Here is a 17,982-nt window from a genome sequence, read left to right as displayed (position 1 = left end):
GAGGCTCAAATTAAATTACTTTCCACCTGGTTTATATATTATTCCTCAAAAGAAAAATCATGCGAATTTTACCCCAAGTAAACTTGATAATGGATACAGATACAGACGAGGGCATTGGTTATGGACTGAATCTCATTTTGATTTGCAAAATAAATGTGTACAAATGAAGTCAATGTTTGCTTAATGGGGGTCCAATAATACATTTGTATTCTGCTTCCACACATTCTAGGCACTGGGAAACTTTTTTTCATGAAAATAAGCGGTCAAAATCAATGCAAAAGAGGCTGAGGTATACTAACTATAAGTCCACCATTTAGATAAAGTTCCAAAAGCAATAATTGAAACTTCTTACTTCAAAGAAAGTTTAAAGAGACAAGACCATACGCAACAGTTATCATCTCAAGTTATTTGACATCATGGAGGACTTTGGTGCCAGTTTGGTGTGTCAGGGCCTTAAGGCCAACAGTTTGCTCCCTTCTGGGGAATACACCAACACTACACTAACCATGTTGAATATAATGAAGAGATATGTCATTAAAGTCAACATTATTTCTTTCTTTTGGGTTTTTGCAATAGCTTTTGAGCAACAACAAAGCTCTACGACAAGCAGGCATTTAATCTGTGGCTACACATACAATCCTTATCAGCTGGGTAAACCAATGGTGTTTTTTGTATATAACATTCAAGGTCTACAATCAAATCCCACACGTTCCACAATTGGGCCATGCTAACCAGTTACTGTGATTGCAATACGCTCTGATTGTACAGTCACAAATGTTTTTAAGATCCTAAAAAAATGTGTAAATACTAATTTTAGCTTTACTAATTTTCCAAACCATTAGGAACTCCTTTGCACCATCCTCCTCAACTGCTGGCTACATCGTTTAGAGAGGGAGAGAGCAAGACATAATTGAGAGCCAATAGTATTATTACTTTTGGGCTGTATTTTTCAAATGCCCAACCTTCATTTTTGAGGTTTTAGGTCAATAACATTAACTCTATCCATGCCCTTGAACAATTAGTCATATTCCCTAAATAAAAGCATGCTGTTAGTGACTAACAAAACTATAACCTCAATGGGATCAACTCACTCCAGCACACCTAGCATATGACTCATCAGATTCTAAAGCCTTTTATCCAATCAATTGAATCCACTGCCATCTTTTTTTTTTACTCAAACCATTCAATGCATCCACTTTTCACTCTTTTTGATATCTCCCCTGTAGGGCTCTTACAGTATTCACTTGTATTAAAACTACTAATAACGAGTCAATAAAAAAAAAAAATTGGAATCACAGAGGCATGAAAATAAAGTATTACTATTTTCACATGCTAATAAAGTCGATACTTGACAGATTTGCTCAAATAATCAAACTAAAGACAGTTTATCACTCAAATTATTCAGTCACATTTTTGACAAAGATATTCATTTACTGAATGCTGATATGACTCATTTTCACTGTAGACATGTATGGGAAGTACAGCCCACATCTGCACAGTGAGTACAAGTTGCCGGAAGTTGAGCAACAATGTCTCCTAATTGGAGTCTAAGAAGAGGTCAAGGATGATGGGAACATAGGTGGCATTTAACCTATTAAAGAGGAATACTCATTTTAACGGCGCTTCAAAACATATTAAACTGAGACTGAGCTGGCACATCACACAAAGTAGAATCTGTAAAAACAGAGAGTGGGTTCACTCAGAGGATAGAGTTTCTCAGCAGTGCAGGAGACTTGCTGAAGAAGAAGGAGATAGACGGAGGGCAAAACAGGAGAGGAGAGGAAAGGAAGCAGCCTGGCATAGTTTTCCCTTCTGCGTTCAAACAAGACGAACATGTCCGCCCACCCCTGTGTGAATTGCACGCAAGACATGACATGATATGACAGGTCTTCTGATAAAGAAGTGCTGCTACGAGGATACATGACATTTTTTTTTATGTGGGTCTTGTTTCTCCAACGAAAAAAATAGAAGAAGGGAACAATCTCAAATCAAATTGTTTCCGTGAGCGACAGAAGACAGACAGGAGTGATGTGAGCACCGGCACTGCACAACCAGTACCTGCAGCTCAGATATCTAATTGCCTCAAGACTTGTATTGAAAAATAAAAAATGAAGACACAAGCTTGGTTGGATGTATAATTCCTGCAGATAATAGCAGAGCTAATTAATATTTCAGCCCTGAGCAGCATTGAGAAACTTGTGAAAACTCACATTAAATCATATAACTGTTGCATATTGTTTGTTTTTGTTGCAGAATCTCCTTTAGTTGATTGAAAGATTATTAAAAAGAGATATACTGTAGGAACAATTACTGATTTTCTATTATTACTATTAAAAACCACTTCCACGTAAATAATTGCAGATATTGTATCCGACTCTGGAGCGCAGCACTACTTATGTATTCAAAGTACATCATTTTGTCAAACAAGCATATTTATCATTCCCAACGGGTGAGAACAAAATAAAACAATTTGAATAAAAATCCTCCCTTGAAGACCGAGCTGGGCACAGCCATGCTCTGCACTGTTAAATCTAAAATAAATGTTCCTACTGTGGGATTTTCAGTTTTTTTTACCTTTTCTTTTTCTTTCGCATAGCGATGATGAGTAACACACCAAATCACCCCAGACAGCAGTTAAACAAAGTTTTTGTTTGTAAATGAAATGTTGCTTCATCTCCCAGCAGGCAACGCTGAAGATTTAATAATTAGTCAATCCAGAAATATTAACTTGTGGTGCAGCTCTGTCTGCCAGTCATAAAACGGCACCAAGGCCATCTGTGGTGCATTTAATTGCCGAGGATTATGGTGTTCGCTAAGAGTCAACACCAAAAAAGAATCTCTCTGAAATAATGCCGATTCAGTCTTGTGAATAAACATTTCTGCTAAGGAATCAGACAGCTTTTATTACGTTTGTTAACTGACCTCTGAACAGGAACCATAACAAACATAATTGAAGCTTTCATTTAACGATTAAATTACATTTTGATCCAGAAAGATCCTATTCTGGTCCGTCTAATGAGTGTTTGCCCTCTGACAACTGGGAAGTTTCTCATTAGTTAGGCTAATTGTTAGGGATGCTCCGCACGCCAAATTTGCGGCCGATCACCGATTGCCGGAAACGGTATCGGCCGATACCGATCGCCGATCCGATCGAGTGGGCAGGGCCTATGGGGATCTTCCATTTAAAGTGATGTTTAAAACTCAGTTAATGGGGCTCATTCACTGGCGCTTCCACAAACAACAACCAACACAATTATTACAGTCAAATGGGGTACATTATTCAAGTTTACATTAACTTTTGATAATAACACGGGAGAAATGAGCGGAAGCGCTCTCTTTTCCTCACTCCCTCTCTCTCCTGACAGCCTGTCAGTAGCCATCTCATCCAGCTCACTGATCCAGTAATGAGTGACCCGACAGTGAAGAATAAATATATTTATAACTAGTTCAGCTTGTTCCAGATGTAGATAAATTAGTTAAGTGTGTTAGGTCTACCTCTTAGTGTGTGTTTTGCTCTGCTCACCGGTCCGTCACAGCGGTTGGAGCTGCAGTATTTCTGCTTCACACACGTTGCATAGCACTATTTTATTGTCATTTTCGGACACCTTAAAAATACTGCCAGACTGTTGAAGCCATTTTGGCGAGCTTGTTTTGCCGCGCACAGAGAAAAGTGTCATGTATTTTAAGTCATGTGATCGGCTCTCCCGATCGGCCTTTATAGAGAGCAGCCGATCGATCGGCGCATCCCTACTAATTGTACAATGCTGTACATCACATGAATTATTTAGTAGCAAAACACATAGGAGCAAAGTAACTACCCTGTAAAACATGCACAACAATGGAGGAAAACGCCCAATACAACCTTGCTGGTTTAAATCGAAAAAAGAAAAACGTAGAGAAGTTGAAATAAATGTAATTTCTGTTAATGCAACGATCCTAATTGAAGAAAGGACTGAGCCACCTTGAGTACCCAGCGGGCTAACATGCAGATCATGTTCTTACTACATGACGGTTTGACAATAATCTCCCGGTCTGTGGCACGCCGGCATCACCCTGGCAATCTTTCTTCACCATCGTCTAATTAAGCACAACACCCTTGATATGAAAACACTGCAGTTTGGCCGTTGGGGAAGACGGACGGCTGACAGGACAGCTGGGTATTTAGACAGAATTTTTTCTGTCACAGCAGAGGAGAGCTGCTCCTTCAGTCCATCAGGGAGGCTGGGAGGATGTGTCAGCGGCCGCTAATGTCGGATAGCTTGTTGACTCTGCGGGGGGGGGGGGGGTTCGTGCCAAGGGGAAGCTTGGCTATGTCTGAAGGGGATCTCGTGTGGTCATTAGCTGAAATAATTGATTATTTATAGTCAGATCAGAGATGACCTTGATAGCCAGCGCTGGGGAGGACAATTGCTCAGCTTTGGCAGTGTATAAATCAAACTGTGTTTCCTTTATGTTTCTTTAATCAGGGAAGGAGTGCCAATCTGAACAACCCTGTCTCCTAAAAATTACGTTCCCACAGAACTAAACTGCATTCTCAATTACGTTTAGCAAGAAACTTATTTTCTCCCACGTTACGTTCGTTATGAACGTATCTCAAATACGTTTATTTTCTACATATCTTCGAGAAACTTATTTTCTCCCACGTTACGTTTCTTATGAACGTATCTTAAATACGTATATTTTCTACATATCTTTGCCATTTAGTGTCTTGCTTATAATAATGATAATAGTCTTTTATAAATATCATTTTAGAGTAAACATTTCATCAGTAGGTGAGGCTGTAATTTTGCCAGCTGTTACTCTCATGAGCGAGTCAGAAAATAATAGTTTTAACATGCCAAAAAGCTGCTGTGTCGTTTATTGCACCTCAAACATTAAAACAAATCCAGAGCTACGTGTTTTTGTACTTCCTCTAAGAAGAAAGGACAGTAACAGAAGATCTCTGCGACGCCAGATGTGGTGTTGTTAATGCGATATGATATCCGAAAAAAAATTCAGTTTAGGATGACCGTAGACACTACACTACCCATAATCCCCAGCTATCGTTTGGGACTACAGTCCCGTTGACAAACCCCGTGATTAATCTTCAAGCTCTGGGATTGGATGTTGGAGTGGCAGTTCGCCAAGGTTACGCCGAGCGTCAAGCTCTTTGAAATGGAATGAAACCACGGCAGACTATTCAAAACTGGACTTGAACGCCCACCCAGAACTACACATGCTGGCTATTGTGTTTCGCAACATGTTCTCGCACGTCTCTACTGGGAATTGTAGTTTTAAAGATGTTTTCGTTTTTCCCAAAATTAGAAGTTGACAGTATTAAACTGTGTACAGCCCTCGAGGTTTAGGCGATAGGAAACACATTGGTGTGTACAAATTTAAAACATGTCATTACTAAAAAAGGGTGAAAATCGCTTGTATCCATAATGGGCAGCATTAATATATACCCACATGACAGCACATTGTTACTTTGTAATTCTACTCCACTACAATTCAGAGGTTAACCTGGTATTTTTACTCCACTACATTTATTTTTGTTAATTTGCAGATTCTGATTAATGATGTGAAATATAAACAACCCTTAAAGCAGACTTTAGTTACACCTGAGTAAAATTCAGGGATAGGTGATTGTCAAGTGCCAACAATCAGGAGAGATATTTGATAGTTGGTGCTTGAGAAGACTAAACATTTATCTGCAGATCTGTATAAAGTATATTAATTACTCGTTATTCTCTTCTAATAGTTAATTAAAGACTGTATAATTGCTATTTTGCATCCCTTTCAAGATTTCAAGATGTTCTAAGGTTTATTGATATATCATATACACAACTACAGTGTAGTTATGCAATGAATGAAAAACGTGGATCACAGGTTCCTCAACAGTGCATTACAAGACATCTATCAATATGTGTATACCTCCACCATTAAACTGTCAAATTCTGCACATTTCTTATAATATCTACATACATTAGAGTATAATTAATGTGTATAACATCAGTTAAAATAAGTGCTTCAACATAGTTAACATTGCAGGAAAGCAATATATTAGACGTTCAGTACTTTGTCAGGCTTAATATTTATCTGTAGATAAATACCCCCAAAGCTTTTTACTAATTTGAAAGAAGACCTTAACCTAAAGTATTCTTTAATGTGTTAATAAAGGTTAATGAGTTTGTCTCTTTTGCACATCCTCATATTAATATCTTTGTACATCCAGCACTAAACTGTTTTATTGTAGAGATCACTTACAGTATCTTCTTGATTTTTTATATTCTATATTTCTATCATTGACCTTCTACTTTCCCCCTTTGAAAGTATGTACTCTTAATATTTCTTTCATCAAATAACATTATTCAACAAAAATAACATTATCCATCCATCCATCCATCTTCTCCCGCTTATCCGTGGTCGGGTCGCGGGGGTTGCAGTTCCAGCAGAGAGCCCCAAACTTTCTTTTCCCTGGCCACATCAACCAGCTCTGACTGGGGGATCCCAAGGCGCTCCCAGCCCAGTGAAGAGATATAATCCCTCCATCTGGTTCTAGGTCTACCCCTTGGTCTCTTCCCAGCTGGACGTGCCTGGAACACTTCCCTAGGGAGGCACCCAGGTGGCATCCTAACTAGGTGCCCGAACCACCTCAACTGGCTCCTTTCGACGCGAAGGAGGAGCGGTTCAACTCCGAGTCCCTCCCGGATGACCGAACTTCTCACCTTATCCCTAAGGGAGACATCAGCCACCCTGCGGAGAAAACCCATCTCGGCCGCTTGTACCCGCGATCTCGTTCTTTCGGTCATGACCCATCCTTCATGACCATAGGTGAGGGTAGGAACGAAAATGGCCCGGTAGACAGAGAGCTTTGCCTTCTGGCTCAGCTCCCTTTTCGTCACAACGGTGCGGTAAAGCGACTGCAGTACCAATCCCGCTGCTCCGATTCTCCGACCCATGTCACGCTCCATTGTTCCCTCACTCGAGAACAAGACCCCGAGATACTTGAACTCCTTCACTTGGGGTAGGGACTCATTCCCTACTAGGAGTGGACAGTCCATCGGTTTCCTGCTGAGAACCATGGCCTCAGATTTGGAGGTGCTGATCCTCATCCCAGTCGCTTCACACTCGGTTGCGAACCGATCCAGTGAGTGCTGAAGGTCGCAGACCTATGAAGCCATCAGAACTACATCATCTGCAAAAAGCAGTGGTGCAATCCTTAGTCCACCGAACTGCAGACCCCCTCCCCCACGAGTACGCCTCGAAATCCGATCCATGTATATTACAAACAGGATTGGTGACAAAGCGCAGCCCTGGCGGAGGCCAACCCTCACCTGAAATGGGTCCGACTTACTGCCGAGGACCCGGACACAGCTCTCGCTTTGGGAGTACAGAGATTGGATGGCCCTGAGTAGAGACCCCCTCACCCCATACTCCCGTTGCACCTCCCACAGTGATTCCCTGGGAACCCAGTCATACGCCTTCTCCAAGTCTACAAAACACATGTAGACTGGATGAGCGTACTCCCAGGCCCCCTCCAGGATCCTTGCGAGAGTAAAAAGCTGATGCGTCGTTCCACGACCAGGACGGATCCGCATTGTTCCTACTCAATCTGAGGTTCGACAATCGGCCTGACCCTCCTTTCGAGTACCTTAGAGTAAACTTTCCCGGGGAGGCTGAGTAGTGTGATGCCTCTGTAATTGGCACACATCCTCTGATCCCCCTTTTTAAAAAGGGGAACCACCACCCCGGTCTACCACTCCTTCGGTACTGTTTCCGACTTCCACGCAACGTTGATGAGACGTGTCAACCATGACAGTCCCTCAACACCCAGAGCCTTCAGCATTTCTGGGCAGATCTCATCCACCCCCGGGGCTTTGCCACTGTGAAGTTGTTTGACGACCTCAGTGACCTCCCCCCGGGAGATTGGTGTTGATCCTCCGTCATACTCCAGCTCTGCCTCTAACATAGAGGGCGGAGTTGTCGGGTTCAGGAGTTCCTCAAAGTGCTCCTTCCAACGCCCTAACACTCCATCAGTCGAGGTCAACAACGTCCCATCCTTACTGTACACAGCTTGGATGGTTCCCTGCTTCCCCCTCCTGAGGTGTCGGACAGTTTTCCAGAACAACTTTGGTGCCGCCCGAAAGTCCTTTTCCATGTCTTCTCCGAACTTCTCCCACACCCGCTGCTTTGCCTCGGCCACGGCTGAGGCTGCTGCCTTTCGGGCCTGTCGGTACCTTGCAACTGCCTCGGGAGTCCCCGGGGATAACAAATCCCTGAAGGCCTCCTTCTTCAGTCGGACGGCTTCCCTGACCACCGGTGTCCACCAGGAGGTTCAAGGGTTACCACCCCTTGAGGCACCTAGGACCTTGAGACCACAGCTCCCCGCCGCGGCTTCGGCAATAGAGGCTTTGAACACCGACCACTCTGGTTCAATGTCCCCAACCTCCACAGAAATGCCCGAAAAGCTCCGCCGGAGGTGTGAGTTGAAGGCTTCCTGAACTTGGGCCTCCTCCTGACGTTCCCAGTTCACCCGAACTACACGTTTGGGCTTACCAGGTCTATCCAGAGGCTTCCCCCGCCACTCGACCCAACTCCGCCCCTCTCTTTACCCGAGTGTCCAAAACATACGGCCTCAGGTCCGATGATACGATAACGAAATCGATCATAGACCTTCTGCCTAGGGTGCTCTGGTACCACGTACACTTATGAGCATCCTTATGTTCGAACATGGTGTTTGTTATGGCCAATCCATGACTAGCACAGAAGTCCAAATAACATTATTCAACCAAAATAATTCAATAACGCGCTTTAACCACTGGGCGGTGCACACAAGGTACACACAGCATACTAATAATAACTTTGTATTATTAGTGGAGGACACTTATGTATGTATAACACCTGAAGATGTGTAGTTTTATTCATGTTTTTACAGGATATTGCTATACTATTTCTCATGTTTTACTTCTACACAACAATATCTGATTTGTAAAACATCACAGACAGAAAGGCATATCCGTCATTTAATGGTAAGCTATTGAAATTGTGATTCCATAGATGTGTTTCCCATCACCCAAATCCCCTGACTAATCTCTCAACTCAGTATTTACATTCTTATATTCAAAGACAATCAGTAATATCTTTAAAAACTACAAGTCCTTTTCTATCAGCTGTGCACCATTTACGGCTAAAAAGCCCAAGATTATAGAATTAAACGAAAAAATAAAAACATGGATAATTGTGTGTTATTGTTGAGTAAATAACAATGTGTTATTTAGAAAAGAATAACAAATTAGAAGGAAAAAAAGATTTTCAAAAATACAGGTTTCAGTATTTTGAGGCTCTAAGCCCCATTTATCTTCCTCACAGACGGGAAAAAAAGTCAGAAATTAAACGATTTAAAATAAAAACAAATAAATAAAAAGATAAAACACTGGCATGTCATTTACGTTAGAATAAATAGAATGGTTTTGAATAACATATGAGAGTAACATTTACGTCACTTTACAGCCCTTCCCACTTTTGGGGAAACCAATGCTGTAATTTGAACGGCGATCAAGCCTGAAGCCACAGAGATCTTCTGTTACTGTCCTTTGTTCTTAGAGGAAGTACAGAAACACGTAACTCTGGATTTGTTTTAATTAGGGCCGGGACTTTAACGCGTTAATTAAGATGAATTAATTACACAAAAATTAACGCGTTAAAAAAAATTATGCATTTTAATCGCACTTATTTTTGCACCGCGGAACGTTTCTCACTGGATGAGTTTCAGGGGTACCGATTATACTGGAGCACCAACTAACGTTCATTACTTCAGACAACAACAAACCACAGTGAACAATAGTCAAACGTGAACGAAGAAGCTGATGAGACCGCTTTGGTTGGCCCCGTGAATGGGACATTTTGTTTTAAAAAACGGACGGATGGAAGCGTCAATAAGAGCACGGTTGTTTGCAAATGATGCAAAAAGGAATTCGCATATCACCGCAGCACATCAAGCCTCATGTATCACCTCAATGCAAAAACATATAGCAGCTAGCGTGGAAGCTAGCGTGGACGTTAGCCCGACTCGGAGTACAAGGACCCACACCCAATTCGCGTTGATCAAACAGTGGCCTATGCAACAGAGAGATTTTATTTTTCATCAGGATATTGGAAGAATAGGAGGGATTGAGGTCAATCACTGGCACTTTTTTATTTTATTTTAAATGGTACACTTTATGTTGAACTATTTATTACGTTGTTGGTGCAACTGGCACTTTATGTTGAACTGTTTATTGTTTTGGCCAAGGTTATTGAGAGAGTTGGACTGAAATGTATTAGATTTTTTAAATCAACTGTTGGTAAATCAACAAAGTCTGTTATGGCCTCTGAAGCAACAGAGAGATGTTTTCTAATAGTCAGGGTTTCCAATGTTCTGAATGTACTTGAAAGTATTGTGTTTTACTTAAAAAACAAAGTGTTATAGTTTACAGAAGGTCTACCTACCTATAGGCTACCTGAATCTCTGAAATGTACTATATTCCTACACTTTATGGCAAAAATTGCACTTTTCTGTTGGTCTTGGTTAAGTACCATCTTGAAAAAAATAAACAATGTTTTGTTGCTTAAGCTTATGTATTCAGTCATTATTCAATGGTATACTAAAATCCATGTGAAAAAAAATTGCTTCTCACTGTTCTCAGGTCAAATATTTATATGCGATTAAAAATGCGATTAATTGCGATTAATTAATTACAAAGCCTGTAATTAATTAGATTAATTTTTTTAATCGAGTCCCGGCCCTAGTTTTAATGTTTGAGGTGCAATAAACGACATAGCAGCTTTTTGGCATGTTAAAACTATTATTTTCTGCCTGCTCATGAGTGTAACAGCTGGCGAAATGACAGCCTCGTCTACTGATTTTAATTTAACCATATATCGACCCCGATTCTCAATTTCAAATGTGTGCTCTAAAATGATATTTATAAATGACTATTATCATTATTATAAGCAAGACAATAAATGGCAAAGATATGTAGAAAATAAACGTACAGTATTTAAGATACTTTTATAAGAAACGTAACGTGGGAGAAAATATGTTTCGAGAAGATATGTAAAAAATCAACGCATTTGAGATACGTTCATAACGAACGTAACGTGGGAGAAAATATGTTTCTTGCTAAACGTAATTGAGAATGCAGTTTAGTTCTATGGGAACGTAATTTTTAGGAGACAGGGTTGATCTGAATGGAGAAGTAGGAGGTGATGTTAATGATGCCAGCAGATGTAGGTTAAGCAGAGAGGATGGCGGAAATGTGCTGCTGCTTGTGTGAAAAACAAATTGGTCACATGCACCCTAACAGAAATTGGCTTTTTTTACAAAATACATAATTGTGTGTTTGATTTATCATCAAATACTTGACCCTTACAAGTGAAAGTAGACTTGATAAGAAAGGCAAGAACACTTCAAAAGATTTATGAGAAAGTATTTAAATTAGGTTCAAATAAGAAAGTAGTAAGAGGACTTGAGGGACACACATTTCCCTTTTACAGTATACAGTACACCAGATAACAAGCTGTGTTTTAAATAAAGCCCACTTGTGCTTCTATCATTTCTTAAAATCCTGTGTCATATTCAAGGGTACTAATGCATTGATCAGTATCAATTTTAGCAAGATATACACTTTTGGAATTCTTATATTTAAATTGGCTTCTTCGTTCAAATGAAGAGACATTTTACATCAGAAGGATATCCTATACAACAATTTGCTTCCAACTTTGAGGCAACATTTGTTGAAGAGCTAGGTCCCGTTTCAACATCTCAATGATCCAGTGCACTTTGCCAACTTCATAAAGCATTTTAAACCATCCCATATGGCCGTAATGAAAGGTACAGGTGTCCACATTCTTTAGCCAGCGAGGATGACTTCTTCCTTTCTCTTCTTTATTTTCTGTCATATCCTGCTATCAGTAATAATGTGACAAAACCAGCATTTTTGGCCTTCCAGCAGTAGTCTGCATGGCTCCTGGTTTTTATCCAGCTCATCATCATGTTACTGACAACCACAGAAACGCCAGGAGAGCACAGAGTGGTCGGGAGGCACCACGCTATCTCCGGCCTCAGCATGATTCTAAACGACACCATTAAACAAGGTCGTAATTCTCATTTTATCTGTGCCCACATGAACGGCGAAATGATGACCTCCTGGGGCGTTTGCAAGAACGGGCGCTTAGACTCGGTGAAGAGAGCCAGCGGGGGAGGTCAAAATGAATGCAGATAGCCAGAGGTCGGCGTTATTAGGGGGCAGAGACGGCCTGTTCGTAGGTGAAGACCCCCCAACAGCAGGATTTTTTATGTCAGGCTATTTCAGACCAAATGAATAAAACATCCTCTTGTTTCCACTGTGGGGCCAAGTTGAAGCTGATCAAGCCAGTGCCAAATTCAATGTCAAATAATGTCAGTAATACAGAGTCAACAGTGCTCACGGTGCCAATGTCCAATCCTGCTGTTCATTTACTGCTAATAGTGAGCTTTTTATAGGCCAACACTCTATATCTAGGTCTCCATCCATCCAATTGTGGCTGAGAAGCAATCAGTACTATCAATATCCATTAAAGAGCAACTTCCAGGTTAAAGACACCTGTGAATAAATGTGTAGGAAAATGACGAATACACTAGATTTTCCAAAAAATATACAGAAATATACACTACAGTGACATCTGGCGTCGTTTTTGTAAGAAATGTTCACTTCCGCAAAAAAAAGCCTCGGCACGTGACCTCCCGCTTGTGACGTAACACGGGGGACAGAAGGGGGAGAGCGGCCGGTGTAACGTATTAATAAACATGGATCCCAATATTAGTTTCGACACAGAAGAAGTTGAACATGAATATTCGAATGCATATGACGGACCATAACCTTATAATTATGAGCCTGCTAGGCGTCCAAGAGACTTGGAGCAGCCAAGGATTAGAAGAAATAACGGCCATCGGAGAGAAATTGAGCTGTGGTGTGAGGAGAACCAGTGGAGAACTGGGCAGCTATCTTGGTGAGTGACCGGCGTTAGCTACAGAATGTTAGCTAACTAGACCCTCCAGAAAAACGCGATTCTGCGATCGCAGAATTTACCGCATAATCAGCAAAATGGCGCAGATTTGTAAAAGGCCGCATATTTATCAAAAGGCCGCATAATCCCCGCATTTTTCCACACAAAGTTGAGAAAAAAAAAAGTTAACTCGTCTTGACGTGACGTCATCAGCTCGCGCATCACAGAATGTAAACAACACTGTATAGAGTGAACGTGTGGAGCTCACACGATAGAGAAAACACCAAAATGAAAATATTTAATCCATCTCATTTACCGACGAACATGTCTACTAAAGACCGGGCAAAAAGTGGGGGGAAACTATTCTGCACCCCGTGCAACTGTGTGTTGGAGCATAAGAGAAAATCGACGGTGACGACCCACTTTGATTCATTCAAACATTCGAAAATGCTTTCTGCTGCTGCCTGCGGACAAGAAAGCCAAACAACTCACGTTCACGAGGCATCAACCTTCAAAACCCTTTCGAGGGCTACAAGAAACGAGGTGAGTAGCCTACAAGATTGAAGCTGCAGATAATGAACGAGTAAATGACAACAGAATTAGGCGGAGAAGTAAGTGTGTGTGTGTGTGTGCGCGCGCGTGAGATTAAAATAGCCCAATTGCTTTTACAATAAATAAACATTGAATGTGTTTAATTGAATAGTAAAAGGGGTTTAACGTTAGTGGCAGGTTGTGTGTGAGAGAGAATAAATAAGACAGCCCAATATTTAAAAAAAAATCGATAATTTGTTCCCGCACATTTAGCATATTTCGCAACTTTCCGCATATTTCGCAACTTCCCACAGTTTCACCGCATAAAATCACATAAAACCCCGCATGTTTAATCGCATAATCAAGGAATTTAGTCCGCATAATCAAGGATTTTTGCCCGAGTTTTTCTGGAGGGTCTAGCTAACGTCACATCACAACATTGTAAAGTTAGCTATCATATATCAGGCTATAACTAAAGTAGCATTGATAATATAGTAACGTTACTGGCAGGACTGTTGATACTGATCCATAACAGAAAATAATGCGCAAGTATCAGCCGTATCTCGCGTTACCTAATGCAAGTCCACACTACGGTGCTGTGTACTGGAGGAGAGACGTGAGATACGGCTGATACTTGACGATCTGGCGGAGAAAGGTTGTGGAGCCTCCGTTGATATGCCGTTGTAAATGGCTTGATGGAAAGCAGGTGTGTAGTCGGGAAGGGTGCACAGATGATTGCAGCAGGTGAGTGGAGGTTGAGCCGGGAGCCAGGAGTGACAGCCACCACGCACACACAAACAACACAGACAGGGGGAAACAAACAAACACAAAGGAGACGGCTGGAGCAGTACAGCCACCACAGCGTTACCTAATGCAATGTCTTACGGTGCCGTGTACCGGAGGGGAGAGAGAGAGAGCAGCGAAGGGGGGGCGGGGGGAGAGAGAAGTAATATGGTTTCCTGATAAAGCTGTGGAGAGTATGTGCTGCAGGGAGGTGGATGCACAACGCACCCAGCAACGAACGCTAGCTCCGGTCCTTTTTACTGTGGACTCGATGTCCTGACAGGCTGGTATTTGTCCAACCTGCACAAACACAATACTGCACCATGATTACAAATGGTGAAATACAATGTAAAACTACCGAAAAATACCAGCTCCTTAAAACACAACCGCTCTACTCAACGCAACTCTACTATACCCGCGGTCAGAGAGCGGAGATGTGTCCCCTGCGTGATGTAATATGACGCGTTTGACGTATGACCTTAAAAAAAAGCCGTTTTTAAGAGCAGAGCTCAAAATTGCTCCTTTCCCTCTGAATTCCTGCCCTTATGTCTCGTAAAACATATCAAATCCTGCATTCACTTTTTTAATTGTAATTTTCAAGCAAGTTTAAGCATAAATTTATGTAGAATAAATAAAAACCTGCAAGATGCTCTTTAACATATTCATTTCCTTTTTCTTTTTTTTATGAACTGATAAATGCTTGAATATTTTCTAAAGCCTTAATTGATGTTGAATTAACAGTTCAAAGCTAAAACATAGTCAATGTTTAATGTACATAAGTGAATCCAAAACAAATCCTAACATTTAGTTGGATGAAAAGAGCAATTTGATTGGTAATTTAAATTGTTCAACTAATGACACAAAGCACACTCTTTGATTTCATCATTCATTGCACAAGTACTACTTGAATTTAACTGTTCATTCAGAAAGGTGCCAAATTACACAAAAAAACGTTTTCAGTCATACAATTGACTCATCATTCCCTACAAATGTAATGTTAATTTGACTACTTCAATATTGAATGTCAGAGCACCTGATAATTTTTTCCAGACATTTGTTCTTTGAAGTGCGCACACATGTCCTTACTTAGTGTAATACTTAATAGTAGACAAAGGATTGTCAGGGAATGGAATCATAGAGGACTACATGCAGCAAAGGGCAACCAGCCAGTTAAACACCACGGCCCCGCGGGCGGGGGCAAAATGCAACATCTTGCAAGAAACAGCGCCTGAGGGCTTCTTAACATTTAATAAACTATGAATGTGTCGTGCTCACTTAACGGGAAGAAACTCAGCTTTCAGACAATATTAACCATGTTTAGCTAAACGAAACACAAGGGTAATAACAAATACTCTGAATTAGCCCTGAGCGTCCTGCCTTTGGGCATTCTAGCTATGCATCACTCATTCACCAATGTGTAATGTTTAGATGGATTTTAGGAACTTCCCCTCGATTCTATTAGCTCTAACGGTTAGAAAGAGGTGTCAATCATCAAAATCCACCAAGGGGGGTCATAGATATGGAAAATGCACCCAAATGATGCCAGAAGTGTTTTTCTTTTCTAAATCTCTCTAAAAAGGTCAAATTTCACTTGTTTTGCATCAATCTTGATACAGGGTACTTATTATGTTATAGTTTTTATTCCTAAAGCTTTTAGTCTACTATCCAGTCATTCAAAGGTGGTTTTCACTATAAGTAATGTTTTTTTGGACGGACACTATAATTTACATTTTTTTAGTATGTTCAATCTGAATTTACTTTAAAATAAAAAAAATGCTATATTGATTCTGACTTTTCTACATCCAACTCACAGGTTTATCATTGCTTTGAGATTAAAGATGATTAATTTACCCATTTTAGAAGTGAAGATTTAGTCAATTGTTCCGGGAATGTAATTTTCCAGCCTGAGGCCTGAAAAACAGGCTCGGGGCTCAACAGGTTAAACTCAGGCTGCTGCTGTTAGGACAGGGACTGCGAAATAATCCTACATTTATTCAAAATTACAATATGGTCAAGGGTTATATCCAATCACAGTATTTGATAAAACTAAATATGTGTATCATACTGAATGAAGTATTGTATTGCCGGAGAGAACCCCCCAATCTGCAAATAAAATAGATGATTCTCATAAAAAAAGACAATAATATTAATCACACAATGACAATTTAAATGTATTTTTAAATGATTATTTTGAATATTGTTTAATTGTTCTCACTGTTGCAAGAACACTACATGGAAGGTGCATAAAAAGAACACACAAACATTTAAGAAAAGTGCAGGTTAAAGCAAAAATATTAATACATTTACCCATTAAGCATGCACCACGCACACACACATGTACGCACTGAGGCCCTCTTCTAGTCCTCCTGCCATTGTCTCCTGACAGCATTTGTTCTTCTTTTCTACCATTGTCTAACCTGTCAAACCCTGCCAAAATATGTTTTCTGTCTCCCTGTGGCTCTGTGCACACAGACGCTACCTTCCAATTATCTGAAGAGAGGCAGACAGAAAACCGGGTTGATAAATCTGAAGAACTTTTGACAGTGAAATGTTTCACAAGGTGATTCCATTCCTTCTTTTTTCCTCCCTTTCTTACCCTTCTTCTTCATGTATCACTTTCCTGATCCTTTCTTATGCGTCACCTTTCTCAACCTTTAGTTGCCTCACTGCTCTTGTCTCTCTGTGTCTCTCAGACAGAGGCACATAGCACGCAAAAGGCTAGGCAGACGGTGTGCAAAAGGCAACTGGGTTCTAATTACTGAGTTTGCAGCCTCATTACTGTGTGTCTGTGTGTGCATGTATGGATGTGAATGTGGTGGGTTTCGTTTTTGCATGCTGTCTGACATGTGTGTTTCAGGTCTAGCCATCTGCTATTCCTCACCATCGTGCAGGAGAACAATGCCCTGGTTAGCTGAACACATTAATTAAGCTGGGGCCGTATTTGAAAAATAAAGAACAAGCGGATATCAGCACGCGTCGGTAGAAAGTGATGCTATAAATATTAATAACTGATGTATGCAACAACAAATGTGAATCCACTGCTTGTAAAATATTTCAAATGTTTTTCTTTTTAAATAGAAATAGAATAGAAAAGGCCAAAAGTGAATACAGTTGAAAATACAAAGAATGCACACATTTAAATACTTAATACTCTTATAATAAAATGTTGAAGTAAGATTAACACAATTCCAAGACAACAACATAATAAATGACACAATTATGCAATATTAAACAGATCTACAAAGGCTGATATTTGAATATATTCATATGACGAAGACCTATCATATACATTTTTAAAAAGTGCAAAATATTACGTTGTGACAAGGCTGGATATGTGGATTATGATATATATCACGAGAAAGCATGTTCGGGACCACAATATGAAACCATGTCCTTCTTGAAATCAATAGTTGAACAAATTCATTCTTTTCACATCAACAGTTTCAATTCAAATTTTAGAGGAAAGAGAAAATAATGTCAAAATTAACATTGAAGCGCACACATACATTGTAATCTTATTAAGATAATAGTTTCATATAACTGGAGTTAATCACTTTAATGTAAAGTGTGATGTTAAATCAAAACTGCAATATTCAAAGGATATTCCTTCGTTTTACATTGGATTTTATGAAAGATTTGAGTTAGTATAGGCATGTCATT

General features: G+C 40.3%; 1 long non-coding RNA gene across 1 annotated transcript in view; it reads left to right on the top strand.

The window, feature by feature from the left end:
- Positions 1-17,982, top strand: part of LOC307017781 — a 340,480-nt gene that overhangs the window by 26,299 nt on the left and 296,199 nt on the right. The gene's annotated exons all lie outside the window — the stretch shown is intronic.

Source organism: Notothenia rossii, assembly GCF_949606895.1.
Source record: "Notothenia rossii genome assembly, chromosome: 9".
In the NCBI taxonomy this organism is placed as follows: domain Eukaryota; kingdom Metazoa; phylum Chordata; class Actinopteri; order Perciformes; family Nototheniidae; genus Notothenia; species Notothenia rossii.
The sequence above is the reverse complement of the archived record's forward strand: the minus strand, read 5'-3'. Positions and strand labels throughout refer to the sequence as shown.